This window comes from Lactuca saligna, chromosome 1 (genome assembly GCF_052625555.1).
Source record: "Lactuca saligna cultivar CGN05327 chromosome 1, ASM5262555v1, whole genome shotgun sequence".
In the NCBI taxonomy this organism is placed as follows: Eukaryota; Viridiplantae; Streptophyta; class Magnoliopsida; order Asterales; family Asteraceae; genus Lactuca; species Lactuca saligna.
In genome coordinates this window covers 154180868-154201606 of record NC_136417.1, presented here as the reverse complement: position 1 = coordinate 154201606, position 20739 = coordinate 154180868, and the positions used below count along the sequence as shown (strand labels likewise).

General features: G+C 48.1%; 60 non-coding genes across 60 annotated transcripts; all 60 read left to right on the top strand.

Annotated features, from left to right (window-relative positions):
• The first annotated feature begins 156 nt into the window (after positions 1-156).
• On the top strand, positions 157-275 carry LOC145025508 (5S ribosomal RNA). The gene has a single exon (XR_013673519.1). It is a non-coding gene; the product is annotated as a 5S ribosomal RNA (ribosomal RNA).
• A 225-nt stretch (positions 276-500) lies between these two features.
• On the top strand, positions 501-619 carry LOC145025496 (5S ribosomal RNA). The gene has a single exon (XR_013673508.1). It is a non-coding gene; the product is annotated as a 5S ribosomal RNA (ribosomal RNA).
• Positions 620-843: 224 nt separating this feature from the next.
• LOC145025485 (5S ribosomal RNA) lies at positions 844-962 on the top strand. Its single transcript, XR_013673497.1, has one exon. It is a non-coding gene; the product is annotated as a 5S ribosomal RNA (ribosomal RNA).
• Positions 963-1186: 224 nt separating this feature from the next.
• On the top strand, positions 1187-1305 carry LOC145025473 (5S ribosomal RNA). The gene has a single exon (XR_013673486.1). It is a non-coding gene; the product is annotated as a 5S ribosomal RNA (ribosomal RNA).
• Positions 1306-1531: 226 nt separating this feature from the next.
• Positions 1532-1650, top strand: LOC145025461 (5S ribosomal RNA). Its single transcript, XR_013673475.1, has one exon. It is a non-coding gene; the product is annotated as a 5S ribosomal RNA (ribosomal RNA).
• Positions 1651-1874: 224 nt separating this feature from the next.
• On the top strand, positions 1875-1993 carry LOC145025450 (5S ribosomal RNA). The gene has a single exon (XR_013673464.1). It is a non-coding gene; the product is annotated as a 5S ribosomal RNA (ribosomal RNA).
• Positions 1994-2219: 226 nt separating this feature from the next.
• On the top strand, positions 2220-2338 carry LOC145025760 (5S ribosomal RNA). The gene has a single exon (XR_013673760.1). It is a non-coding gene; the product is annotated as a 5S ribosomal RNA (ribosomal RNA).
• A 226-nt stretch (positions 2339-2564) lies between these two features.
• On the top strand, positions 2565-2683 carry LOC145025438 (5S ribosomal RNA). The gene has a single exon (XR_013673453.1). It is a non-coding gene; the product is annotated as a 5S ribosomal RNA (ribosomal RNA).
• Positions 2684-2908: 225 nt separating this feature from the next.
• Positions 2909-3027, top strand: LOC145025426 (5S ribosomal RNA). The gene has a single exon (XR_013673442.1). It is a non-coding gene; the product is annotated as a 5S ribosomal RNA (ribosomal RNA).
• A 226-nt stretch (positions 3028-3253) lies between these two features.
• On the top strand, positions 3254-3372 carry LOC145025415 (5S ribosomal RNA). The gene has a single exon (XR_013673431.1). It is a non-coding gene; the product is annotated as a 5S ribosomal RNA (ribosomal RNA).
• A 224-nt stretch (positions 3373-3596) lies between these two features.
• Positions 3597-3715, top strand: LOC145025403 (5S ribosomal RNA). The gene has a single exon (XR_013673420.1). It is a non-coding gene; the product is annotated as a 5S ribosomal RNA (ribosomal RNA).
• A 226-nt stretch (positions 3716-3941) lies between these two features.
• LOC145025391 (5S ribosomal RNA) lies at positions 3942-4060 on the top strand. Its single transcript, XR_013673408.1, has one exon. It is a non-coding gene; the product is annotated as a 5S ribosomal RNA (ribosomal RNA).
• Positions 4061-4284: 224 nt separating this feature from the next.
• On the top strand, positions 4285-4403 carry LOC145025379 (5S ribosomal RNA). The gene has a single exon (XR_013673397.1). It is a non-coding gene; the product is annotated as a 5S ribosomal RNA (ribosomal RNA).
• Positions 4404-4629: 226 nt separating this feature from the next.
• On the top strand, positions 4630-4748 carry LOC145025367 (5S ribosomal RNA). The gene has a single exon (XR_013673386.1). It is a non-coding gene; the product is annotated as a 5S ribosomal RNA (ribosomal RNA).
• Positions 4749-4974: 226 nt separating this feature from the next.
• Positions 4975-5093, top strand: LOC145025356 (5S ribosomal RNA). Its single transcript, XR_013673375.1, has one exon. It is a non-coding gene; the product is annotated as a 5S ribosomal RNA (ribosomal RNA).
• Positions 5094-5317: 224 nt separating this feature from the next.
• LOC145025542 (5S ribosomal RNA) lies at positions 5318-5436 on the top strand. Its single transcript, XR_013673554.1, has one exon. It is a non-coding gene; the product is annotated as a 5S ribosomal RNA (ribosomal RNA).
• Positions 5437-5662: 226 nt separating this feature from the next.
• On the top strand, positions 5663-5781 carry LOC145025344 (5S ribosomal RNA). The gene has a single exon (XR_013673364.1). It is a non-coding gene; the product is annotated as a 5S ribosomal RNA (ribosomal RNA).
• Positions 5782-6006: 225 nt separating this feature from the next.
• On the top strand, positions 6007-6125 carry LOC145025332 (5S ribosomal RNA). Its single transcript, XR_013673353.1, has one exon. It is a non-coding gene; the product is annotated as a 5S ribosomal RNA (ribosomal RNA).
• A 226-nt stretch (positions 6126-6351) lies between these two features.
• Positions 6352-6470, top strand: LOC145025321 (5S ribosomal RNA). The gene has a single exon (XR_013673342.1). It is a non-coding gene; the product is annotated as a 5S ribosomal RNA (ribosomal RNA).
• Positions 6471-6696: 226 nt separating this feature from the next.
• LOC145025310 (5S ribosomal RNA) lies at positions 6697-6815 on the top strand. Its single transcript, XR_013673331.1, has one exon. It is a non-coding gene; the product is annotated as a 5S ribosomal RNA (ribosomal RNA).
• Positions 6816-7039: 224 nt separating this feature from the next.
• On the top strand, positions 7040-7158 carry LOC145025298 (5S ribosomal RNA). Its single transcript, XR_013673320.1, has one exon. It is a non-coding gene; the product is annotated as a 5S ribosomal RNA (ribosomal RNA).
• A 226-nt stretch (positions 7159-7384) lies between these two features.
• On the top strand, positions 7385-7503 carry LOC145025276 (5S ribosomal RNA). Its single transcript, XR_013673303.1, has one exon. It is a non-coding gene; the product is annotated as a 5S ribosomal RNA (ribosomal RNA).
• Positions 7504-7727: 224 nt separating this feature from the next.
• On the top strand, positions 7728-7846 carry LOC145025143 (5S ribosomal RNA). The gene has a single exon (XR_013673175.1). It is a non-coding gene; the product is annotated as a 5S ribosomal RNA (ribosomal RNA).
• Positions 7847-8071: 225 nt separating this feature from the next.
• Positions 8072-8190, top strand: LOC145025022 (5S ribosomal RNA). Its single transcript, XR_013673058.1, has one exon. It is a non-coding gene; the product is annotated as a 5S ribosomal RNA (ribosomal RNA).
• A 226-nt stretch (positions 8191-8416) lies between these two features.
• On the top strand, positions 8417-8535 carry LOC145024900 (5S ribosomal RNA). The gene has a single exon (XR_013672942.1). It is a non-coding gene; the product is annotated as a 5S ribosomal RNA (ribosomal RNA).
• Positions 8536-8759: 224 nt separating this feature from the next.
• Positions 8760-8878, top strand: LOC145024778 (5S ribosomal RNA). Its single transcript, XR_013672825.1, has one exon. It is a non-coding gene; the product is annotated as a 5S ribosomal RNA (ribosomal RNA).
• Positions 8879-9103: 225 nt separating this feature from the next.
• LOC145024656 (5S ribosomal RNA) lies at positions 9104-9222 on the top strand. The gene has a single exon (XR_013672707.1). It is a non-coding gene; the product is annotated as a 5S ribosomal RNA (ribosomal RNA).
• A 224-nt stretch (positions 9223-9446) lies between these two features.
• On the top strand, positions 9447-9565 carry LOC145024535 (5S ribosomal RNA). Its single transcript, XR_013672589.1, has one exon. It is a non-coding gene; the product is annotated as a 5S ribosomal RNA (ribosomal RNA).
• A 226-nt stretch (positions 9566-9791) lies between these two features.
• Positions 9792-9910, top strand: LOC145024412 (5S ribosomal RNA). The gene has a single exon (XR_013672470.1). It is a non-coding gene; the product is annotated as a 5S ribosomal RNA (ribosomal RNA).
• A 224-nt stretch (positions 9911-10134) lies between these two features.
• Positions 10135-10253, top strand: LOC145024292 (5S ribosomal RNA). Its single transcript, XR_013672363.1, has one exon. It is a non-coding gene; the product is annotated as a 5S ribosomal RNA (ribosomal RNA).
• Positions 10254-10479: 226 nt separating this feature from the next.
• Positions 10480-10598, top strand: LOC145024171 (5S ribosomal RNA). Its single transcript, XR_013672244.1, has one exon. It is a non-coding gene; the product is annotated as a 5S ribosomal RNA (ribosomal RNA).
• A 224-nt stretch (positions 10599-10822) lies between these two features.
• Positions 10823-10941, top strand: LOC145024049 (5S ribosomal RNA). The gene has a single exon (XR_013672123.1). It is a non-coding gene; the product is annotated as a 5S ribosomal RNA (ribosomal RNA).
• Positions 10942-11167: 226 nt separating this feature from the next.
• LOC145023917 (5S ribosomal RNA) lies at positions 11168-11286 on the top strand. Its single transcript, XR_013671995.1, has one exon. It is a non-coding gene; the product is annotated as a 5S ribosomal RNA (ribosomal RNA).
• Positions 11287-11510: 224 nt separating this feature from the next.
• Positions 11511-11629, top strand: LOC145023796 (5S ribosomal RNA). The gene has a single exon (XR_013671876.1). It is a non-coding gene; the product is annotated as a 5S ribosomal RNA (ribosomal RNA).
• Positions 11630-11856: 227 nt separating this feature from the next.
• LOC145023675 (5S ribosomal RNA) lies at positions 11857-11975 on the top strand. Its single transcript, XR_013671757.1, has one exon. It is a non-coding gene; the product is annotated as a 5S ribosomal RNA (ribosomal RNA).
• Positions 11976-12201: 226 nt separating this feature from the next.
• LOC145025296 (5S ribosomal RNA) lies at positions 12202-12320 on the top strand. The gene has a single exon (XR_013673318.1). It is a non-coding gene; the product is annotated as a 5S ribosomal RNA (ribosomal RNA).
• Positions 12321-12544: 224 nt separating this feature from the next.
• LOC145025352 (5S ribosomal RNA) lies at positions 12545-12663 on the top strand. Its single transcript, XR_013673372.1, has one exon. It is a non-coding gene; the product is annotated as a 5S ribosomal RNA (ribosomal RNA).
• Positions 12664-12889: 226 nt separating this feature from the next.
• Positions 12890-13008, top strand: LOC145023553 (5S ribosomal RNA). The gene has a single exon (XR_013671638.1). It is a non-coding gene; the product is annotated as a 5S ribosomal RNA (ribosomal RNA).
• A 224-nt stretch (positions 13009-13232) lies between these two features.
• Positions 13233-13351, top strand: LOC145023432 (5S ribosomal RNA). Its single transcript, XR_013671524.1, has one exon. It is a non-coding gene; the product is annotated as a 5S ribosomal RNA (ribosomal RNA).
• Positions 13352-13577: 226 nt separating this feature from the next.
• LOC145023299 (5S ribosomal RNA) lies at positions 13578-13696 on the top strand. Its single transcript, XR_013671396.1, has one exon. It is a non-coding gene; the product is annotated as a 5S ribosomal RNA (ribosomal RNA).
• A 224-nt stretch (positions 13697-13920) lies between these two features.
• LOC145021540 (5S ribosomal RNA) lies at positions 13921-14039 on the top strand. The gene has a single exon (XR_013669697.1). It is a non-coding gene; the product is annotated as a 5S ribosomal RNA (ribosomal RNA).
• Positions 14040-14265: 226 nt separating this feature from the next.
• LOC145023177 (5S ribosomal RNA) lies at positions 14266-14384 on the top strand. Its single transcript, XR_013671276.1, has one exon. It is a non-coding gene; the product is annotated as a 5S ribosomal RNA (ribosomal RNA).
• A 224-nt stretch (positions 14385-14608) lies between these two features.
• On the top strand, positions 14609-14727 carry LOC145025918 (5S ribosomal RNA). Its single transcript, XR_013673910.1, has one exon. It is a non-coding gene; the product is annotated as a 5S ribosomal RNA (ribosomal RNA).
• A 225-nt stretch (positions 14728-14952) lies between these two features.
• LOC145023055 (5S ribosomal RNA) lies at positions 14953-15071 on the top strand. Its single transcript, XR_013671163.1, has one exon. It is a non-coding gene; the product is annotated as a 5S ribosomal RNA (ribosomal RNA).
• A 224-nt stretch (positions 15072-15295) lies between these two features.
• LOC145022934 (5S ribosomal RNA) lies at positions 15296-15414 on the top strand. Its single transcript, XR_013671045.1, has one exon. It is a non-coding gene; the product is annotated as a 5S ribosomal RNA (ribosomal RNA).
• Positions 15415-15638: 224 nt separating this feature from the next.
• Positions 15639-15757, top strand: LOC145022812 (5S ribosomal RNA). Its single transcript, XR_013670928.1, has one exon. It is a non-coding gene; the product is annotated as a 5S ribosomal RNA (ribosomal RNA).
• Positions 15758-15982: 225 nt separating this feature from the next.
• Positions 15983-16101, top strand: LOC145022679 (5S ribosomal RNA). Its single transcript, XR_013670801.1, has one exon. It is a non-coding gene; the product is annotated as a 5S ribosomal RNA (ribosomal RNA).
• Positions 16102-16326: 225 nt separating this feature from the next.
• Positions 16327-16445, top strand: LOC145022557 (5S ribosomal RNA). Its single transcript, XR_013670680.1, has one exon. It is a non-coding gene; the product is annotated as a 5S ribosomal RNA (ribosomal RNA).
• A 224-nt stretch (positions 16446-16669) lies between these two features.
• LOC145022436 (5S ribosomal RNA) lies at positions 16670-16788 on the top strand. Its single transcript, XR_013670564.1, has one exon. It is a non-coding gene; the product is annotated as a 5S ribosomal RNA (ribosomal RNA).
• A 228-nt stretch (positions 16789-17016) lies between these two features.
• On the top strand, positions 17017-17135 carry LOC145022314 (5S ribosomal RNA). The gene has a single exon (XR_013670447.1). It is a non-coding gene; the product is annotated as a 5S ribosomal RNA (ribosomal RNA).
• Positions 17136-17359: 224 nt separating this feature from the next.
• Positions 17360-17478, top strand: LOC145025941 (5S ribosomal RNA). The gene has a single exon (XR_013673932.1). It is a non-coding gene; the product is annotated as a 5S ribosomal RNA (ribosomal RNA).
• A 224-nt stretch (positions 17479-17702) lies between these two features.
• LOC145022193 (5S ribosomal RNA) lies at positions 17703-17821 on the top strand. Its single transcript, XR_013670329.1, has one exon. It is a non-coding gene; the product is annotated as a 5S ribosomal RNA (ribosomal RNA).
• A 224-nt stretch (positions 17822-18045) lies between these two features.
• On the top strand, positions 18046-18164 carry LOC145025317 (5S ribosomal RNA). The gene has a single exon (XR_013673338.1). It is a non-coding gene; the product is annotated as a 5S ribosomal RNA (ribosomal RNA).
• Positions 18165-18389: 225 nt separating this feature from the next.
• On the top strand, positions 18390-18508 carry LOC145022071 (5S ribosomal RNA). The gene has a single exon (XR_013670211.1). It is a non-coding gene; the product is annotated as a 5S ribosomal RNA (ribosomal RNA).
• Positions 18509-18732: 224 nt separating this feature from the next.
• On the top strand, positions 18733-18851 carry LOC145021949 (5S ribosomal RNA). Its single transcript, XR_013670093.1, has one exon. It is a non-coding gene; the product is annotated as a 5S ribosomal RNA (ribosomal RNA).
• Positions 18852-19076: 225 nt separating this feature from the next.
• LOC145021828 (5S ribosomal RNA) lies at positions 19077-19195 on the top strand. The gene has a single exon (XR_013669976.1). It is a non-coding gene; the product is annotated as a 5S ribosomal RNA (ribosomal RNA).
• A 224-nt stretch (positions 19196-19419) lies between these two features.
• LOC145025924 (5S ribosomal RNA) lies at positions 19420-19538 on the top strand. The gene has a single exon (XR_013673916.1). It is a non-coding gene; the product is annotated as a 5S ribosomal RNA (ribosomal RNA).
• A 226-nt stretch (positions 19539-19764) lies between these two features.
• On the top strand, positions 19765-19883 carry LOC145021706 (5S ribosomal RNA). Its single transcript, XR_013669861.1, has one exon. It is a non-coding gene; the product is annotated as a 5S ribosomal RNA (ribosomal RNA).
• A 224-nt stretch (positions 19884-20107) lies between these two features.
• LOC145021584 (5S ribosomal RNA) lies at positions 20108-20226 on the top strand. The gene has a single exon (XR_013669741.1). It is a non-coding gene; the product is annotated as a 5S ribosomal RNA (ribosomal RNA).
• Positions 20227-20450: 224 nt separating this feature from the next.
• LOC145026853 (5S ribosomal RNA) lies at positions 20451-20569 on the top strand. Its single transcript, XR_013674807.1, has one exon. It is a non-coding gene; the product is annotated as a 5S ribosomal RNA (ribosomal RNA).
• The last annotated feature ends 170 nt before the right edge of the window (positions 20570-20739 follow it).

Sequence of the window (20739 nt, the reverse complement as noted above, 5' to 3'; positions counted from 1 at the left end):
TATTTCTATGCTCGGCTGCCCTCCGGTTCGTGGTTGATGGTTTCGTATTTTTGTAACGGAGCCGATCGGTCACGTGGGTCCCACGCCACGCGTACCAAAACAAAGGAGGTTCTGCGTCTTGTAACACATAAAAACAATAAACATGGATAGTATTTCGGGTGCGATCATACCAGCACTAATGCACCGGATCCCATCAGAACTCCGCAGTTAAGCGTGCTTGGGCGAGAGTAGTACTAGGATGGGTGACCCCCTGGGAAGTCCTCGTGTTGCACCCCCCTTTTTTCGTTGTCCGTTTGCGTTTTTTCTAGATTTTACGTGTTTTGTTTTTCCCTTTCTTTCTTGCTATTTCTATGCTCGGCTGCCCTCCGGTTCGTGGTTGATGGTTTCCGTATTTTTGTAACGGAGCCGATCGGTCACGTGGGTCCCACGCCACGCGTACCAAAACAAAGGAGGTTCTGCGTCTTGTAACACATAAAAACAATAAACATGGATAGTATTTCGGGTGCGATCATACCAGCACTAATGCACCGGATCCCATCAGAACTCCGCAGTTAAGCGTGCTTGGGCGAGAGTAGTACTAGGATGGGTGACCCCCTGGGAAGTCCTCGTGTTGCACCCCCCTTTTTTCGTTGTCCGTCTGCGTTTTTTCTAGATTTTACGTGTTTTGTTTTTCCCTTTCTTTCTTGCTATTTCTATGCTCGGCTGCCCTCCGGTTCGTGGTTGATGGTTTCGTATTTTTGTAACGGAGCCGATCGGTCACGTGGGTCCCACGCCACGCGTACCAAAACAAAGGAGGTTCTGCGTCTTGTAACACATAAAAACAATAAACATGGATAGTATTTCGGGTGCGATCATACCAGCACTAATGCACCGGATCCCATCAGAACTCCGCAGTTAAGCGTGCTTGGGCGAGAGTAGTACTAGGATGGGTGACCCCCTGGGAAGTCCTCGTGTTGCACCCCCCTTTTTTCGTTGTCCGTTTGCGTTTTTTCTAGATTTTACGTGTTTTGTTTTTCCCTTTCTTTCTTGCTATTTCTATGCTCGGCTGCCCTCCGGTTCGTGGTTTATGGTTTCGTATTTTTGTAACGGAGCCGATCGGTCACGTGGGTCCCACGCCACGCGTACCAAAACAAAGGAGGTTCTGCGTCTTGTAACACATAAAAACAATAAACATGGATAGTATTTCGGGTGCGATCATACCAGCACTAATGCACCGGATCCCATCAGAACTCCGCAGTTAAGCGTGCTTGGGCGAGAGTAGTACTAGGATGGGTGACCCCCTGGGAAGTCCTCGTGTTGCACCCCCCCTTTTTTCGTTGTCCGTTTGCGTTTTTTCTAGATTTTACGTGTTTTTTTTTTCCCTTTCTTTCTTGCTATTTCTATGCTCGGCTGCCATCCGGTTCGTGGTTGATGGTTTTCATATTTTTGTAACGGAGCCGATCGGTCACGTGGGTCCCACGCCACGCGTACCAAAACAAAGGAGGTTCTGCGTCTTGTAACACATAAAAACAATAAACATGGATAGTATTTCGGGTGCGATCATACCAGCACTAATGCACCGGATCCCATCAGAACTCCGCAGTTAAGCGTGCTTGGGCGAGAGTAGTACTAGGATGGGTGACCCCCTGGGAAGTCCTCGTGTTGCACCCCCCTTTTTTCGTTGTCCGTTTGCGTTTTTTCTAGATTTTACGTGTTTTGTTTTTCCCTTTCTTTCTTGCTATTTCTATGCTCGGCTGCCCTCCGGTTCGTGGTTGATGGTTTCGTATTTTTGTAACGGAGCCGATCGGTCACGTGGGTCCCACGCCACGCGTACCAAAACAAAGGAGGTTCTGCGTCTTGTAACACATAAAAACAATAAACATGGATAGTATTTCGGGTGCGATCATACCAGCACTAATGCACCGGATCCCATCAGAACTCCGCAGTTAAGCGTGCTTGGGCGAGAGTAGTACTAGGATGGGTGACCCCCTGGGAAGTCCTCGTGTTGCACCCCCCCTTTTTTCGTTGTCCGTTTGCGTTTTTTCTAGATTTTACGTGTTTTTTTTTTCCCTTTCTTTCTTGCTATTTCTATGCTCGGCTGCCATCCGGTTCGTGGTTGATGGTTTTCGTATTTTTGTAACGGAGCCGATCGGTCACGTGGGTCCCACGCCACGCGTACCAAAACAAAGGAGGTTCTGCGTCTTGTAACACATAAAAACAATAAACATGGATAGTATTTCGGGTGCGATCATACCAGCACTAATGCACCGGATCCCATCAGAACTCCGCAGTTAACCGTGCTTGGGCGAGAGTAGTACTAGGATGGGTGACCCCCTGGGAAGTCCTCGTGTTGCACCCCCCCTTTTTTCGTTGTCCGTTTGCGTTTTTTCTAGATTTTACGTGTTTTTTTTTTCCCTTTCTTTCTTGCTATTTCTATGCTCGGCTGCCATCCGGTTCGTGGTTGATGGTTTTCATATTTTTGTAACGGAGCCGATCGGTCACGTGGGTCCCACGCCACGCGTACCAAAACAAAGGAGGTTCTGCGTCTTCTAACACATAAAAACAATAAACATGGATAGTATTTCGGGTGCGATCATACCAGCACTAATGCACCGGATCCCATCAGAACTCCGCAGTTAAGCGTGCTTGGGCGAGAGTAGTACTAGGATGGGTGACCCCCTGGGAAGTCCTCGTGTTGCACCCCCCTTTTTTCGTTGTCCGTTTGCGTTTTTTTCTAGATTTTACGTGTTTTGTTTTTCCCTTTCTTTCTTGCTATTTCTATGCTCGGCTGCCCTCCGGTTCGTGGTTTATGGTTTCGTATTTTTGTAACGGAGCCGATCGGTCACGTGGGTCCCACGCCACGCGTACCAAAACAAAGGAGGTTCTGCGTCTTGTAACACATAAAAACAATAAACATGGATAGTATTTCGGGTGCGATCATACCAGCACTAATGCACCGGATCCCATCAGAACTCCGCAGTTAAGCGTGCTTGGGCGAGAGTAGTACTAGGATGGGTGACCCCCTGGGAAGTCCTCGTGTTGCACCCCCCCTTTTTTCGTTGTCCGTTTGCGTTTTTTCTAGATTTTACGTGTTTTTTTTTTCCCTTTCTTTCTTGCTATTTCTATGCTCGGCTGCCATCCGGTTCGTGGTTGATGGTTTTCATATTTTTGTAACGGAGCCGATCGGTCACGTGGGTCCCACGCCACGCGTACCAAAACAAAGGAGGTTCTGCGTCTTGTAACACATAAAAACAATAAACATGGATAGTATTTCGGGTGCGATCATACCAGCACTAATGCACCGGATCCCATCAGAACTCCGCAGTTAAGCGTGCTTGGGCGAGAGTAGTACTAGGATGGGTGACCCCCTGGGAAGTCCTCGTGTTGCACCCCCCTTTTTTCGTTGTCCGTTTGCGTTTTTTCTAGATTTTACGTGTTTTGTTTTTCCCTTTCTTTCTTGCTATTTCTATGCTCGGCTGCCCTCCGGTTCGTGGTTGATGGTTTCGTATTTTTGTAACGGAGCCGATCGGTCACGTGGGTCCCACGCCACGCGTACCAAAACAAAGGAGGTTCTGCGTCTTGTAACACATAAAAACAATAAACATGGATAGTATTTCGGGTGCGATCATACCAGCACTAATGCACCGGATCCCATCAGAACTCCGCAGTTAAGCGTGCTTGGGCGAGAGTAGTACTAGGATGGGTGACCCCCTGGGAAGTCCTCGTGTTGCACCCCCCCTTTTTTCGTTGTCCGTTTGCGTTTTTTCTAGATTTTACGTGTTTTGTTTTTCCCTTTCTTTCTTGCTATTTCTATGCTCGGCTGCCATCCGGTTCGTGGTTGATGGTTTTCGTATTTTTGTAACGGAGCCGATCGGTCACGTGGGTCCCACGCCACGCGTCCCAAAACAAAGGAGGTTCTGCGTCTTGTAACACATAAAAACAATAAACATGGATAGTATTTCGGGTGCGATCATACCAGCACTAATGCACCGGATCCCATCAGAACTCCGCAGTTAAGCGTGCTTGGGCGAGAGTAGTACTAGGATGGGTGACCCCCTGGGAAGTCCTCGTGTTGCACCCCCCTTTTTTCGTTGTCCGTCTGCGTTTTTTCTAGATTTTACGTGTTTTGTTTTTCCCTTTCTTTCTTGCTATTTCTATGCTCGGCTGCCCTCCGGTTCGTGGTTGATGGTTTCGTATTTTTGTAACGGAGCCGATCGGTCACGTGGGTCCCACGCCACGCGTACCAAAACAAAGGAGGTTCTGCGTCTTGTAACACATAAAAACAATAAACATGGATAGTATTTCGGGTGCGATCATACCAGCACTAATGCACCGGATCCCATCAGAACTCCGCAGTTAAGCGTGCTTGGGCGAGAGTAGTACTAGGATGGGTGACCCCCTGGGAAGTCCTCGTGTTGCACCCCCCCTTTTTTCGTTGTCCGTTTGCGTTTTTTCTAGATTTTACGTGTTTTTTTTTTCCCTTTCTTTCTTGCTATTTCTATGCTCGGCTGCCATCCGGTTCGTGGTTGATGGTTTTCGTATTTTTGTAACGGAGCCGATCGGTCACGTGGGTCCCACGCCACGCGTACCAAAACAAAGGAGGTTCTGCGTCTTGTAACACATAAAAACAATAAACATGGATAGTATTTCGGGTGCGATCATACCAGCACTAATGCACCGGATCCCATCAGAACTCCGCAGTTAAGCGTGCTTGGGCGAGAGTAGTACTAGGATGGGTGACCCCCTGGGAAGTCCTCGTGTTGCACCCCCCCTTTTTTCGTTGTCCGTTTGCGTTTTTTCTAGATTTTACGTGTTTTTTTTTTCCCTTTCTTTCTTGCTATTTCTATGCTCGGCTGCCATCCGGTTCGTGGTTGATGGTTTTCATATTTTTGTAACGGAGCCGATCGGTCACGTGGGTCCCACGCCACGCGTACCAAAACAAAGGAGGTTCTGCGTCTTGTAACACATAAAAACAATAAACATGGATAGTATTTCGGGTGCGATCATACCAGCACTAATGCACCGGATCCCATCAGAACTCCGCAGTTAAGCGTGCTTGGGCGAGAGTAGTACTAGGATGGGTGACCCCCTGGGAAGTCCTCGTGTTGCACCCCCCTTTTTTCGTTGTCCGTTTGCGTTTTTTCTAGATTTTACGTGTTTTGTTTTTCCCTTTCTTTCTTGCTATTTCTATGCTCGGCTGCCCTCCGGTTCGTGGTTTATGGTTTCGTATTTTTGTAACGGAGCCGATCGGTCACGTGGGTCCCACGCCACGCGTACCAAAACAAAGGAGGTTCTGCGTCTTGTAACACATAAAAACAATAAACATGGATAGTATTTCGGGTGCGATCATACCAGCACTAATGCACCGGATCCCATCAGAACTCCGCAGTTAAGCGTGCTTGGGCGAGAGTAGTACTAGGATGGGTGACCCCCTAGGAAGTCCTCGTGTTGCACCCCCCCTTTTTTCGTTGTCCGTTTGCGTTTTTTCTAGATTTTACGTGTTTTTTTTTTCCCTTTCTTTCTTGCTATTTCTATGCTCGGCTGCCATCCGGTTCGTGGTTGATGGTTTTCATATTTTTGTAACGGAGCCGATCGGTCACGTGGGTCCCACGCCACGCGTACCAAAACAAAGGAGGTTCTGCGTCTTGTAACACATAAAAACAATAAACATGGATAGTATTTCGGGTGCGATCATACCAGCACTAATGCACCGGATCCCATCAGAACTCCGCAGTTAAGCGTGCTTGGGCGAGAGTAGTACTAGGATGGGTGACCCCCTGGGAAGTCCTCGTGTTGCACCCCCCCTTTTTTCGTTGTCCGTTTGCGTTTTTTCTAGATTTTACGTGTTTTGTTTTTCCCTTTCTTTCTTGCTATTTCTATGCTCGGCTGCCCTCCGGTTCGTGGTTTATGGTTTCGTATTTTTGTAACGGAGCCGATCGGTCACGTGGGTCCCACGCCACGCGTACCAAAACAAAGGAGGTTCTGCGTCTTGTAACACATAAAAACAATAAACATGGATAGTATTTCGGGTGCGATCATACCAGCACTAATGCACCGGATCCCATCAGAACTCCGCAGTTAAGCGTGCTTGGGCGAGAGTAGTACTAGGATGGGTGACCCCCTGGGAAGTCCTCGTGTTGCACCCCCCCTTTTTTCGTTGTCCGTTTGCGTTTTTTCTAGATTTTACGTGTTTTTTTTTTCCCTTTCTTTCTTGCTATTTCTATGCTCGGCTGCCATCCGGTTCGTGGTTGATGGTTTTCGTATTTTTGTAACGGAGCCGATCGGTCACGTGGGTCCCACGCCACGCGTACCAAAACAAAGGAGGTTCTGCGTCTTGTAACACATAAAAACAATAAACATGGATAGTATTTCGGGTGCGATCATACCAGCACTAATGCACCGGATCCCATCAGAACTCCGCAGTTAAGCGTGCTTGGGCGAGAGTAGTACTAGGATGGGTGACCCCCTGGGAAGTCCTCGTGTTGCACCCCCCCTTTTTTCGTTGTCCGTTTGCGTTTTTTCTAGATTTTACGTGTTTTTTTTTTCCCTTTCTTTCTTGCTATTTCTATGCTCGGCTGCCATCCGGTTCGTGGTTGATGGTTTTCATATTTTTGTAACGGAGCCGATCGGTCACGTGGGTCCCACGCCACGCGTACCAAAACAAAGGAGGTTCTGCGTCTTGTAACACATAAAAACAATAAACATGGATAGTATTTCGGGTGCGATCATACCAGCACTAATGCACCGGATCCCATCAGAACTCCGCAGTTAAGCGTGCTTGGGCGAGAGTAGTACTAGGATGGGTGACCCCCTGGGAAGTCCTCGTGTTGCACCCCCCTTTTTTCGTTGTCCGTTTGCGTTTTTTCTAGATTTTACGTGTTTTGTTTTTCCCTTTCTTTCTTGCTATTTCTATGCTCGGCTGCCCTCCGGTTCGTGGTTGATGGTTTCGTATTTTTGTAACGGAGCCGATCGGTCACGTGGGTCCCACGCCACGCGTACCAAAACAAAGGAGGTTCTGCGTCTTGTAACACATAAAAACAATAAACATGGATAGTATTTCGGGTGCGATCATACCAGCACTAATGCACCGGATCCCATCAGAACTCCGCAGTTAAGCGTGCTTGGGCGAGAGTAGTACTAGGATGGGTGACCCCCTGGGAAGTCCTCGTGTTGCACCCCCCCTTTTTTCGTTGTCCGTTTGCGTTTTTTCTAGATTTTACGTGTTTTGTTTTTCCCTTTCTTTCTTGCTATTTCTATGCTCGGCTGCCATCCGGTTCGTGGTTGATGGTTTTCGTATTTTTGTAACGGAGCCGATCGGTCACGTGGGTCCCACGCCACGCGTCCCAAAACAAAGGAGGTTCTGCGTCTTGTAACACATAAAAACAATAAACATGGATAGTATTTCGGGTGCGATCATACCAGCACTAATGCACCGGATCCCATCAGAACTCCGCAGTTAAGCGTGCTTGGGCGAGAGTAGTACTAGGATGGGTGACCCCCTGGGAAGTCCTCGTGTTGCACCCCCCTTTTTTCGTTGTCCGTCTGCGTTTTTTCTAGATTTTACGTGTTTTGTTTTTCCCTTTCTTTCTTGCTATTTCTATGCTCGGCTGCCCTCCGGTTCGTGGTTGATGGTTTCGTATTTTTGTAACGGAGCCGATCGGTCACGTGGGTCCCACGCCACGCGTACCAAAACAAAGGAGGTTCTGCGTCTTGTAACACATAAAAACAATAAACATGGATAGTATTTCGGGTGCGATCATACCAGCACTAATGCACCGGATCCCATCAGAACTCCGCAGTTAAGCGTGCTTGGGCGAGAGTAGTACTAGGATGGGTGACCCCCTGGGAAGTCCTCGTGTTGCACCCCCCCTTTTTTCGTTGTCCGTTTGCGTTTTTTCTAGATTTTACGGGTTTTTTTTTCCCTTTCTTTCTTGCTATTTCTATGCTCGGCTGCCATCCGGTTCGTGGTTGATGGTTTTCGTATTTTTGTAACGGAGCCGATCGGTCACGTGGGTCCCACGCCACGCGTACCAAAACAAAGGAGGTTCTGCGTCTTGTAACACATAAAAACAATAAACATGGATAGTATTTCGGGTGCGATCATACCAGCACTAATGCACCGGATCCCATCAGAACTCCGCAGTTAAGCGTGCTTGGGCGAGAGTAGTACTAGGATGGGTGACCCCCTGGGAAGTCCTCGTGTTGCACCCCCCCTTTTTTCGTTGTCCGTTTGCGTTTTTTCTAGATTTTACGTGTTTTTTTTTTCCCTTTCTTTCTTGCTATTTCTATGCTCGGCTGCCATCCGGTTCGTGGTTGATGGTTTTCATATTTTTGTAACGGAGCCGATCGGTCACGTGGGTCCCACGCCACGCGTACCAAAACAAAGGAGGTTCTGCGTCTTGTAACACATAAAAACAATAAACATGGATAGTATTTCGGGTGCGATCATACCAGCACTAATGCACCGGATCCCATCAGAACTCCGCAGTTAAGCGTGCTTGGGCGAGAGTAGTACTAGGATGGGTGACCCCCTGGGAAGTCCTCGTGTTGCACCCCCCTTTTTTCGTTGTCCGTTTGCGTTTTTTCTAGATTTTACGTGTTTTGTTTTTCCCTTTCTTTCTTGCTATTTCTATGCTCGGCTGCCCTCCGGTTCGTGGTTTATGGTTTCGTATTTTTGTAACGGAGCCGATCGGTCACGTGGGTCCCACGCCACGCGTACCAAAACAAAGGAGGTTCTGCGTCTTGTAACACATAAAAACAATAAACATGGATAGTATTTCGGGTGCGATCATACCAGCACTAATGCACCGGATCCCATCAGAACTCCGCAGTTAAGCGTGCTTGGGCGAGAGTAGTACTAGGATGGGTGACCCCCTGGGAAGTCCTCGTGTTGCACCCCCCCTTTTTTCGTTGTCCGTTTGCGTTTTTTCTAGATTTTACGTGTTTTTTTTTCCCTTTCTTTCTTGCTATTTCTATGCTCGGCTGCCATCCGGTTCGTGGTTGATGGTTTTCATATTTTTGTAACGGAGCCGATCGGTCACGTGGGTCCCACGCCACGCGTACCAAAACAAAGGAGGTTCTGCGTCTTGTAACACATAAAAACAATAAACATGGATAGTATTTCGGGTGCGATCATACCAGCACTAATGCACCGGATCCCATCAGAACTCCGCAGTTAAGCGTGCTTGGGCGAGAGTAGTACTAGGATGGGTGACCCCCTGGGAAGTCCTCGTGTTGCACCCCCCTTTTTTCGTTGTCCGTTTGCGTTTTTTCTAGATTTTACGTGTTTTGTTTTTCCCTTTCTTTCTTGCTATTTCTATGCTCGGCTGCCCTCCGGTTCGTGGTTGATGGTTTCGTATTTTTGTAACGGAGCCGATCGGTCACGTGGGTCCCACGCCACGCGTACCAAAACAAAGGAGGTTCTGCGTCTTGTAACACATAAAAACAATAAACATGGATAGTATTTCGGGTGCGATCATACCAGCACTAATGCACCGGATCCCATCAGAACTCCGCAGTTAAGCGTGCTTGGGCGAGAGTAGTACTAGGATGGGTGACCCCCTGGGAAGTCCTCGTGTTGCACCCCCCCTTTTTTCGTTGTCCGTTTGCGTTTTTTCTAGATTTTACGTGTTTTGTTTTTCCCTTTCTTTCTTGCTATTTCTATGCTCGGCTGCCATCCGGTTCGTGGTTGATGGTTTTCGTATTTTTGTAACGGAGCCGATCGGTCACGTGGGTCCCACGCCACGCGTCCCAAAACAAAGGAGGTTCTGCGTCTTGTAACACATAAAAACAATAAACATGGATAGTATTTCGGGTGCGATCATACCAGCACTAATGCACCGGATCCCATCAGAACTCCGCAGTTAAGCGTGCTTGGGCGAGAGTAGTACTAGGATGGGTGACCCCCTGGGAAGTCCTCGTGTTGCACCCCCCTTTTTTCGTTGTCCGTCTGCGTTTTTTCTAGATTTTACGTGTTTTGTTTTTCCCTTTCTTTCTTGCTATTTCTATGCTCGGCTGCCCTCCGGTTCGTGGTTGATGGTTTCGTATTTTTGTAACGGAGCCGATCGGTCACGTGGGTCCCACGCCACGCGTACCAAAACAAAGGAGGTTCTGCGTCTTGTAACACATAAAAACAATAAACATGGATAGTATTTCGGGTGCGATCATACCAGCACTAATGCACCGGATCCCATCAGAACTCCGCAGTTAAGCGTGCTTGGGCGAGAGTAGTACTAGGATGGGTGACCCCCTGGGAAGTCCTCGTGTTGCACCCCCCCTTTTTTCGTTGTCCGTTTGCGTTTTTTCTAGATTTTACGTGTTTTTTTTTTCCCTTTCTTTCTTGCTATTTCTATGCTCGGCTGCCATCCGGTTCGTGGTTGATGGTTTTCGTATTTTTGTAACGGAGCCGATCGGTCACGTGGGTCCCACGCCACGCGTACCAAAACAAAGGAGGTTCTGCGTCTTGTAACACATAAAAACAATAAACATGGATAGTATTTCGGGTGCGATCATACCAGCACTAATGCACCGGATCCCATCAGAACTCCGCAGTTAAGCGTGCTTGGGCGAGAGTAGTACTAGGATGGGTGACCCCCTGGGAAGTCCTCGTGTTGCACCCCCCTTTTTTCGTTGTCCGTTTGCGTTTTTTCTAGATTTTACGTGTTTTGTTTTTCCCTTTCTTTCTTGCTATTTCTATGCTCGGCTGCCCTCCGGTTCGTGGTTGATGGTTTCGTATTTTTGTAACGGAGCCGATCGGTCACGTGGGTCCCACGCCACGCGTACCAAAACAAAGGAGGTTCTGCGTCTTGTAACACATAAAAACAATAAACATGGATAGTATTTCGGGTGCGATCATACCAGCACTAATGCACCGGATCCCATCAGAACTCCGCAGTTAAGCGTGCTTGGGCGAGAGTAGTACTAGGATGGGTGACCCCCTGGGAAGTCCTCGTGTTGCACCCCCCCTTTTTTCGTTGTCCGTTTGCGTTTTTTCTAGATTTTACGTGTTTTTTTTTTCCCTTTCTTTCTTGCTATTTCTATGCTCGGCTGCCATCCGGTTCGTGGTTGATGGTTTTCATATTTTTGTAACGGAGCCGATCGGTCACGTGGGTCCCACGCCACGCGTACCAAAACAAAGGAGGTTCTGCGTCTTGTAACACATAAAAACAATAAACATGGATAGTATTTCGGGTGCGATCATACCAGCACTAATGCACCGGATCCCATCAGAACTCCGCAGTTAAGCGTGCTTGGGCGAGAGTAGTACTAGGATGGGTGACCCCCTGGGAAGTCCTCGTGTTGCACCCCCCTTTTTTCGTTGTCCGTCTGCGTTTTTTCTAGATTTTACGTGTTTTGTTTTTCCCTTTCTTTCTTGCTATTTCTATGCTCGGCTGCCCTCCGGTTCGTGGTTGATGGTTTCGTATTTTTGTAACGGAGCCGATCGGTCACGTGGGTCCCACGCCACGCGTACCAAAACAAAGGAGGTTCTGCGTCTTGTAACACATAAAAACAATAAACATGGATAGTATTTCGGGTGCGATCATACCAGCACTAATGCACCGGATCCCATCAGAACTCCGCAGTTAAGCGTGCTTGGGCGAGAGTAGTACTAGGATGGGTGACCCCCTGGGAAGTCCTCGTGTTGCACCCCCCCCTTTTTTCGTTGTCCGTTTGCGTTTTTTCTAGATTTTACGTGTTTTTTTTTTCCCTTTCTTTCTTGCTATTTCTATGCTCGGCTGCCATCCGGTTCGTGGTTGATGGTTTTCGTATTTTTGTAACGGAGCCGATCGGTCACGTGGGTCCCACGCCACGCGTACCAAAACAAAGGAGGTTCTGCGTCTTGTAACACATAAAAACAATAAACATGGATAGTATTTCGGGTGCGATCATACCAGCACTAATGCACCGGATCCCATCAGAACTCCGCAGTTAAGCGTGCTTGGGCGAGAGTAGTACTAGGATGGGTGACCCCCTGGGAAGTCCTCGTGTTGCACCCCCCCTTTTTTCGTTGTCCGTTTGCGTTTTTTCTAGATTTTACGTGTTTTGTTTTTCCCTTTCTTTCTTGCTATTTCTATGCTCGGCTGCCATCCGGTTCGTGGTTGATGGTTTTCGTATTTTTGTAACGGAGCCGATCGGTCACGTGGGTCCCACGCCACGCGTCCCAAAACAAAGGAGGTTCTGCGTCTTGTAACACATAAAAACAATAAACATGGATAGTATTTCGGGTGTGATCATACCAGCACTAATGCACCGGATCCCATCAGAACTCCGCAGTTAAGCGTGCTTGGGCGAGAGTAGTACTAGGATGGGTGACCCCCTGGGAAGTCCTCGTGTTGCACCCCCCTTTTTTCGTTGTCCGTCTGCGTTTTTTCTAGATTTTACGTGTTTTGTTTTTCCCTTTCTTTCTTGCTATTTCTATGCTCGGCTGCCCTCCGGTTCGTGGTTGATGGTTTCGTATTTTTGTAACGGAGCCGATCGGTCACGTGGGTCCCACGCCACGCGTACCAAAACAAAGGAGGTTCTGCGTCTTGTAACACATAAAAACAATAAACATGGATAGTATTTCGGGTGCGATCATACCAGCATTAATGCACCGGATCCCATCAGAACTCCGCAGTTAAGCGTGCTTGGGCGAGAGTAGTACTAGGATGGGTGACCCCCTGGGAAGTCCTCGTGTTGCACCCCCCCTTTTTTCGTTGTCCGTTTGCGTTTTTTCTAGATTTTACGTGTTTTTTTTTTCCCTTTCTTTCTTGCTATTTCTATGCTCGGCTGCCATCCGGTTCGTGGTTGATGGTTTTCGTATTTTTGTAACGGAGCCGATCGGTCACGTGGGTCCCACGCCACGCGTACCAAAACAAAGGAGGTTCTGCGTCTTGTAACACATAAAAACAATAAACATGGATAGTATTTCGGGTGCGATCATACCAGCACTAATGCACCGGATCCCATCAGAACTCCGCAGTTAAGCGTGCTTGGGCGAGAGTAGTACTAGGATGGGTGACCCCCTGGGAAGTCCTCGTGTTGCACCCCCCTTTTTTCGTTGTCCGTTTGCGTTTTTTCTAGATTTTACGTGTTTTGTTTTTCCCTTTCTTTCTTGCTATTTCTATGCTCGGCTGCCCTCCGGTTCGTGGTTGATGGTTTCGTATTTTTGTAACGGAGCCGATCGGTCACGTGGGTCCCACGCCACGCGTACCAAAACAAAGGAGGTTCTGCGTCTTGTAACACATAAAAACAATAAACATGGATAGTATTTCGGGTGCGATCATACCAGCACTAATGCACCGGATCCCATCAGAACTCCGCAGTTAAGCGTGCTTGGGCGAGAGTAGTACTAGGATGGGTGACCCCCTGGGAAGTCCTCGTGTTGCACCCCCCCTTTTTTCGTTGTCCGTTTGCGTTTTTTCTAGATTTTACGTGTTTTTTTTTTCCCTTTCTTTCTTGCTATTTCTATGCTCGGCTGCCATCCGGTTCGTGGTTGATGGTTTTCATATTTTTGTAACGGAGCCGATCGGTCACGTGGGTCCCACGCCACGCGTACCAAAACAAAGGAGGTTCTGCGTCTTGTAACACATAAAAACAATAAACATGGATAGTATTTCGGGTGCGATCATACCAGCACTAATGCACCGGATCCCATCAGAACTCCGCAGTTAAGCGTGCTTGGGCGAGAGTAGTACTAGGATGGGTGACCCCCTGGGAAGTCCTCGTGTTGCACCCCCCTTTTTTCGTTGTCCGTCTGCGTTTTTTCTAGATTTTACGTGTTTTGTTTTTCCCTTTCTTTCTTGCTATTTCTATGCTCGGCTGCCCTCCGGTTCGTGGTTGATGGTTTCGTATTTTTGTAACGGAGCCGATCGGTCACGTGGGTCCCACGCCACGCGTACCAAAACAAAGGAGGTTCTGCGTCTTGTAACACATAAAAACAATAAACATGGATAGTATTTCGGGTGCGATCATACCAGCACTAATGCACCGGATCCCATCTGAACTCCGCAGTTAAGCGTGCTTGGGCGAGAGTAGTACTAGGATGGGTGACCCCCTGGGAAGTCCTCGTGTTGCACCCCCCCTTTTTTCGTTGTCCGTTTGCGTTTTTTCTAGATTTTACGTGTTTTTTTTTTCCCTTTCTTTCTTGCTATTTCTATGCTCGGCTGCCATCCGGTTCGTGGTTGATGGTTTTCGTATTTTTGTAACGGAGCCGATCGGTCACGTGGGTCCCACGCCACGCGTACCAAAACAAAGGAGGTTCTGCGTCTTGTAACACATAAAAACAATAAACATGGATAGTATTTCGGGTGCGATCATACCAGCACTAATGCACCGGATCCCATCAGAACTCCGCAGTTAAGCGTGCTTGGGCGAGAGTAGTACTAGGATGGGTGACCCCCTGGGAAGTCCTCGTGTTGCACCCCCCTTTTTTCGTTGTCCGTTTGCGTTTTTTCTAGATTTTACGTGTTTTTTTTTTCCCTTTCTTTCTTGCTATTTCTATGCTCGGCTGCCCTCCGGTTCGTGGTTGATGGTTTCGTATTTTTGTAACGGAGCCGATCGGTCACGTGGGTCCCACGCCACGCGTACCAAAACAAAGGAGGTTCTGCGTCTTGTAACACATAAAAACAATAAACATGGATAGTATTTCCGGTGCGATCATACCAGCACTAATGCACCGGATCCCATCAGAACTCCGCAGTTAAGCGTGCTTGGGCGAGAGTAGTACTAGGATGGGTGACCCCCTGGGAAGTCCTCGTGTTGCACCCCCCTTTTTTCGTTGTCCGTTTGCGTTTTTTCTAGATTTTACGTGTTTTGTTTTTCCCTTTCTTTCTTGCTATTTCTATGCTCGGCTGCCCTCCGGTTCGTGGTTCATGGTTTTCGTATTTTTGTAACGGAGCCGATCGGTCACGTGGGTCCCACGCCACGCGTACCAAAACAAAGGATGTTCTGCGTCTTGTAACACATAAAAACAATAAACATGGATAGTATTTCGGGTGCGATCATACCAGCACTAATGCACCGGATCCCATCAGAACTCCGCAGTTAAGCGTGCTTGGGCGAGAGTAGTACTAGGATGGGTGACCCCCTGGGAAGTCCTCGTGTTGCACCCCCCTTTTTTCGTTGTCCGTTTGCGTTTTTTCTAGATTTTACGTGTTTTGTTTTTCCCTTTCTTTCTTGCTATTTCTATGCTCGGCTGCCATCCGGTTCGTGGTTGATGGTTTCGTATTTTTGTAACGGAGCCGATCGGTCACGTGGGTCCCACGCCACGCGTACCAAAACAAAGGAGGTTCTGCGTCTTGTAACACATAAAAACAATAAACATGGATAGTATTTCGGGTGCGATCATACCAGCACTAATGCACCGGATCCCATCAGAACTCCGCAGTTAAGCGTGCTTGGGCGAGAGTAGTACTAGGATGGGTGACCCCCTGGGAAGTCCTCGTGTTGCACCCCCCTTTTTTCGTTGTCCGTTTGCGTTTTTTCTAGATTTTACGTGTTTTGTTTTTCCCTTTCTTTCTTGCTATTTCTATGCTCGGCTGCCCTCCGGTTCGTGGTTGATGGTTTCGTATTTTTGTAACGGAGCCGATCGGTCACGTGGGTCCCACGCCACGCGTACCAAAACAAAGGAGGTTCTGCGTCTTGTAACACATAAAAACAATAAACATGGATAGTATTTCGGGTGCGATCATACCAGCACTAATGCACCGGATCCCATCAGAACTCCGCAGTTAAGCGTGCTTGGGCGAGAGTAGTACTAGGATGGGTGACCCCCTGGGAAGTCCTCGTGTTGCACCCCCCTTTTTTCGTTGTCCGTTTGCGTTTTTTCTAGATTTTACGTGTTTTGTTTTTCCCTTTCTTTCTTGCTATTTCTATGCTCGGCTGCCCTCCGGTTCGTGGTTGATGGTTTTCGTATTTTTGTAACGGAGCCGATCGGTCACGTGGGTCCCACGCCACGCGTACCAAAACAAAGGAGGTTCTGCGTCTTGTAACACATAAAAACAATAAACATGGATAGTATTTCGGGTGCGATCATACCAGCACTAATGCACCGGATCCCATCAGAACTCCGCAGTTAAGCGTGCTTGGGCGAGAGTAGTACTAGGATGGGTGACCCCCTGGGAAGTCCTCGTGTTGCACCCCCCTTTTTTCGTTGTCCGTTTGCGTTTTTTCTAGATTTTACGTGTTTTGTTTTTCCCTTTCTTTCTTGCTATTTCTATGCTCGGCTGCCCTCCGGTTCGTGGTTCATGGTTTTCGTATTTTTGTAACGGAGCCGATCGGTCACGTGGGTCCCACGCCACGCGTACCAAAACAAAGGATGTTCTGCGTCTTGTAACACATAAAAACAATAAACATGGATAGTATTTCGGGTGCGATCATACCAGCACTAATGCACCGGATCCCATCAGAACTCCGCAGTTAAGCGTGCTTGGGCGAGAGTAGTACTAGGATGGGTGACCCCCTGGGAAGTCCTCGTGTTGCACCCCCCTTTTTTCGTTGTCCGTTTGCGTTTTTTCTAGATTTTACGTGTTTTGTTTTTCCCTTTCTTTCTTGCTATTTCTATGCTCGGCTGCCCTCCGGTTCGTGGTTGATGGTTTCGTATTTTTGTAACGGAGCCGATCGGTCACGTGGGTCCCACGCCACGCGTACCAAAACAAAGGAGGTTCTGCGTCTTGTAACACATAAAAACAATAAACATGGATAGTATTTCGGGTGCGATCATACCAGCACTAATGCACCGGATCCCATCAGAACTCCGCAGTTAAGCGTGCTTGGGCGAGAGTAGTACTAGGATGGGTGACCCCCTGGGAAGTCCTCGTGTTGCACCCCCCCTTTTTTCGTTGTCCGTTTGCGTTTTTTCTAGATTTTACGTGTTTTTTTTTTTTCCCTTTCTTTCTTGCTATTTCTATGCTCGGCTGCCATCCGGTTCGTGGTTGATGGTTTTCGTATTTTTGTAACGGAGCCGATCGGTCACGTGGGTCCCACGCCACGCGTACCAAAACAAAGGAGGTTCTGCGTCTTGTAACACATAAAAACAATAAACATGGATAGTATTTCGGGTGCGATCATACCAGCACTAATGCACCGGATCCCATCAGAACTCCGCAGTTAAGCGTGCTTGGGCGAGAGTAGTACTAGGATGGGTGACCCCCTGGGAAGTCCTCGTGTTGCACCCCCCCTTTTTTCGTTGTCCGTTTGCGTTTTTTCTACATTTTACGTGTTTTTTTTCCCTTTCTTTCTTGCTATTTCTATGCTCGGCTGCCCTCCGGTTCGTGGTTGATGGTTTTCGTATTTTTGTAACGGAGCCGATCGGTCACGTGGGTCCCACGCCACGCGTACCAAAACAAAGGAGGTTCTGCGTCTTGTAACACATAAAAACAATAAACATGGATAGTATTTCGGGTGCGATCATACCAGCACTAATGCACCGGATCCCATCAGAACTCCGCAGTTAAGCGTGCTTGGGCGAGAGTAGTACTAGGATAGGTGACCCCCTGGGAAGTCCTCGTGTTGCACCCCCCTTTTTTCGTTGTCCGTTTGCGTTTTTTCTAGATTTTACGTGTTTTGTTTTTCCCTTTCTTTCTTGCTATTTCTATGCTCGGCTGCCCTCCGGTTCGTGGTTGATGGTTTCGTATTTTTGTAACGGAGCCGATCGGTCACGTGGGTCCCACGCCACGCGTACCAAAACAAAGGAGGTTCTGCGTCTTGTAACACATAAAAACAATAAACATGGATAGTATTTCGGGTGCGATCATACCAGCACTAATGCACCGGATCCCATCAGAACTCCGCAGTTAAGCGTGCTTGGGCGAGAGTAGTACTAGGATGGGTGACCCCCTGGGAAGTCCTCGTGTTGCACCCCCCTTTTTTCGTTGTCCGTTTGCGTTTTTTCTAGATTTTACGTGTTTTGTTTTTCCCTTTCTTTCTTGCTATTTCTATGCTCGGCTGCCCTCCGGTTCGTGGTTGATGGTTTCGTATTTTTGTAACGGAGCCGATCGGTCACGTGGGTCCCACGCCACGCGTACCAAAACAAAGGAGGTTCTGCGTCTTGTAACACATAAAAACAATAAACATGGATAGTATTTCGGGTGCGATCATACCAGCACTAATGCACCGGATCCCATCAGAACTCCGCAGTTAAACGTGCTTGGGCGAGAGTAGTACTAGGATGGGTGACCCCCTGGGAAGTCCTCGTGTTGCACCCCCCTTTTTTCGTTGTCCGTTTGCGTTTTTTCTAGATTTTACGTGTTTTGTTTTTCCCTTTCTTTCTTGCTATTTCTATGCTCGGCTGCCCTCCGGTTCGTGGTTCATGGTTTTCGTATTTTTGTAACGGAGCCGATCGGTCACGTGGGTCCCACGCCACGCGTACCAAAACAAAGGAGGTTCTGCGTCTTGTAACACATAAAAACAATAAACATGGATAGTATTTCGGGTGCGATCATACCAGCACTAATGCACCGGATCCCATCAGAACTCCGCAGTTAAGCGTGCTTGGGCGAGAGTAGTACTAGGATGGGTGACCCCCTGGGAAGTCCTCGTGTTGCACCCCCCTTTTTTCGTTGTCCGTTTGCGTTTTTTCTAGATTTTACGTGTTTTGTTTTTCCCTTTCTTTCTTGCTATTTCTATGCTCGGCTGCCCTCCGGTTCGTGGTTGATGGTTTCGTATTTTTGTAACGGAGCCGATCGGTCACGTGGGTCCCACGCCACGCGTACCAAAACAAAGGAGGTTCTGCGTCTTGTAACACATAAAAACAATAAACATGGATAGTATTTCGGGTGCGATCATACCAGCACTAATGCACCGGATCCCATCAGAACTCCGCAGTTAAGCGTGCTTGGGCGAGAGTAGTACTAGGATGGGTGACCCCCTGGGAAGTCCTCGTGTTGCACCCCCCTTTTTTCGTTGTCCGTTTGCGTTTTTTCTAGATTTTACGTGTTTTGTTTTTCCCTTTCTTTCTTGCTATTTCTATGCTCGGCTGCCCTCCGGTTCGTGGTTCATGGTTTTCGTATTTTTGTAACGGAGCCGATCGGTCACGTGGGTCCCACGCCACGCGTACCAAAACAAAGGATGTTCTGCGTCTTGTAACACATAAAAACAATAAACATGGATAGTATTTCGGGTGCGATCATACCAGCACTAATGCACCGGATCCCATCAGAACTCCGCAGTTAAGCGTGCTTGGGCGAGAGTAGTACTAGGATGGGTGACCCCCTGGGAAGTCCTCGTGTTGCACCCCCCTTTTTTCGTTGTCCGTTTGCGTTTTTTCTAGATTTTACGTGTTTTGTTTTTCCCTTTCTTTCTTGCTATTTCTATGCTCGGCTGCCCTCCGGTTCGTGGTTGATGGTTTCGTATTTTTGTAACGGAGCCGATCGGTCACGTGGGTCCCACGCCACGCGTACCAAAACAAAGGAGGTTCTGCGTCTTGTAACACATAAAAACAATAAACATGGATAGTATTTCGGGTGCGATCATACCAGCACTAATGCACCGGATCCCATCAGAACTCCGCAGTTAAGCGTGCTTGGGCGAGAGTAGTACTAGGATGGGTGACCCCCTGGAAAGTCCTCGTGTTGCACCCCCCCTTTTTTCGTTGTCCGTTTGCGTTTTTTCTAGATTTTACGTGTTTTTTTTTTCCCTTTCTTTCTTGCTATTTCTATGCTCGGCTGCCATCCGGTTCGTGGTTGATGGTTTTCGTATTTTTGTAACGGAGCCGATCGGTCACGTGGGTCCCACGCCACGCGTACCAAAACAAAGGAGGTTCTGCGTCTTGTAACACATAAAAACAATAAACATGGATAGTATTTCGGGTGCGATCATACCAGCACTAATGCACCGGATCCCATCAGAACTCCGCAGTTAAGCGTGCTTGGGCGAGAGTAGTACTAGGATGGGTGACCCCCTGGGAAGTCCTCGTGTTGCACCCCTCTTTTTTCGTTGTCCGTTTGCGTTTTTTCTAGATTTTACGTGTTTTGTTTTTCCCTTTCTTTCTTGCTATTTCTATGCTCGGCTGCCCTCCGGTTCGTGGTTGATGGTTTCGTATTTTTGTAACGGAGCCGATCGGTCACGTGGGTCCCACGCCACGCGTACCAAAACAAAGGAGGTTCTGCGTCTTGTAACACATAAAAACAATAAACATGGATAGTATTTCGGGTGCGATCATACCAGCACTAATGCACCGGATCCCATCAGAACTCCGCAGTTAAGCGTGCTTGGGCGAGAGTAGTACTAGGATGGGTGACCCCCTGGGAAGTCCTCGTGTTGCACCCCCCTTTTTTCGTTGTCCGTTTGCGTTTTTTCTAGATTTTACGTGTTTTGTTTTTCCCTTTCTTTCTTGCTATTTCTATGCTCGGCTGCCCTCCGGTTCGTGGTTGATGGTTTCGTATTTTTGTAACGGAGCCGATCGGTCACGTGGGTCCCACGCCACGCGTACCAAAACAAAGGAGGTTCTGCGTCTTGTAACACATAAAAACAATAAACATGGATAGTATTTCGGGTGCGATCATACCAGCACTAATGCACCGGATCCCATCAGAACTCCGCAGTTAAACGTGCTTGGGCGACAGTAGTACTAGGATGGGTGACCCCCTGGGAAGTCCTCGTGTTGCACCCCCCTTTTTTCGTTGTCCGTTTGCGTTTTTTCTAGATTTTACGTGTTTTGTTTTTCCCTTTCTTTCTTGCTATTTCTATGCTCGGCTGCCCTCCGGTTCGTGGTTCATGGTTTTCGTATTTTTGTAACGGAGCCGATCGGTCACGTGGGTCCCACGCCACGCGTACCAAAAC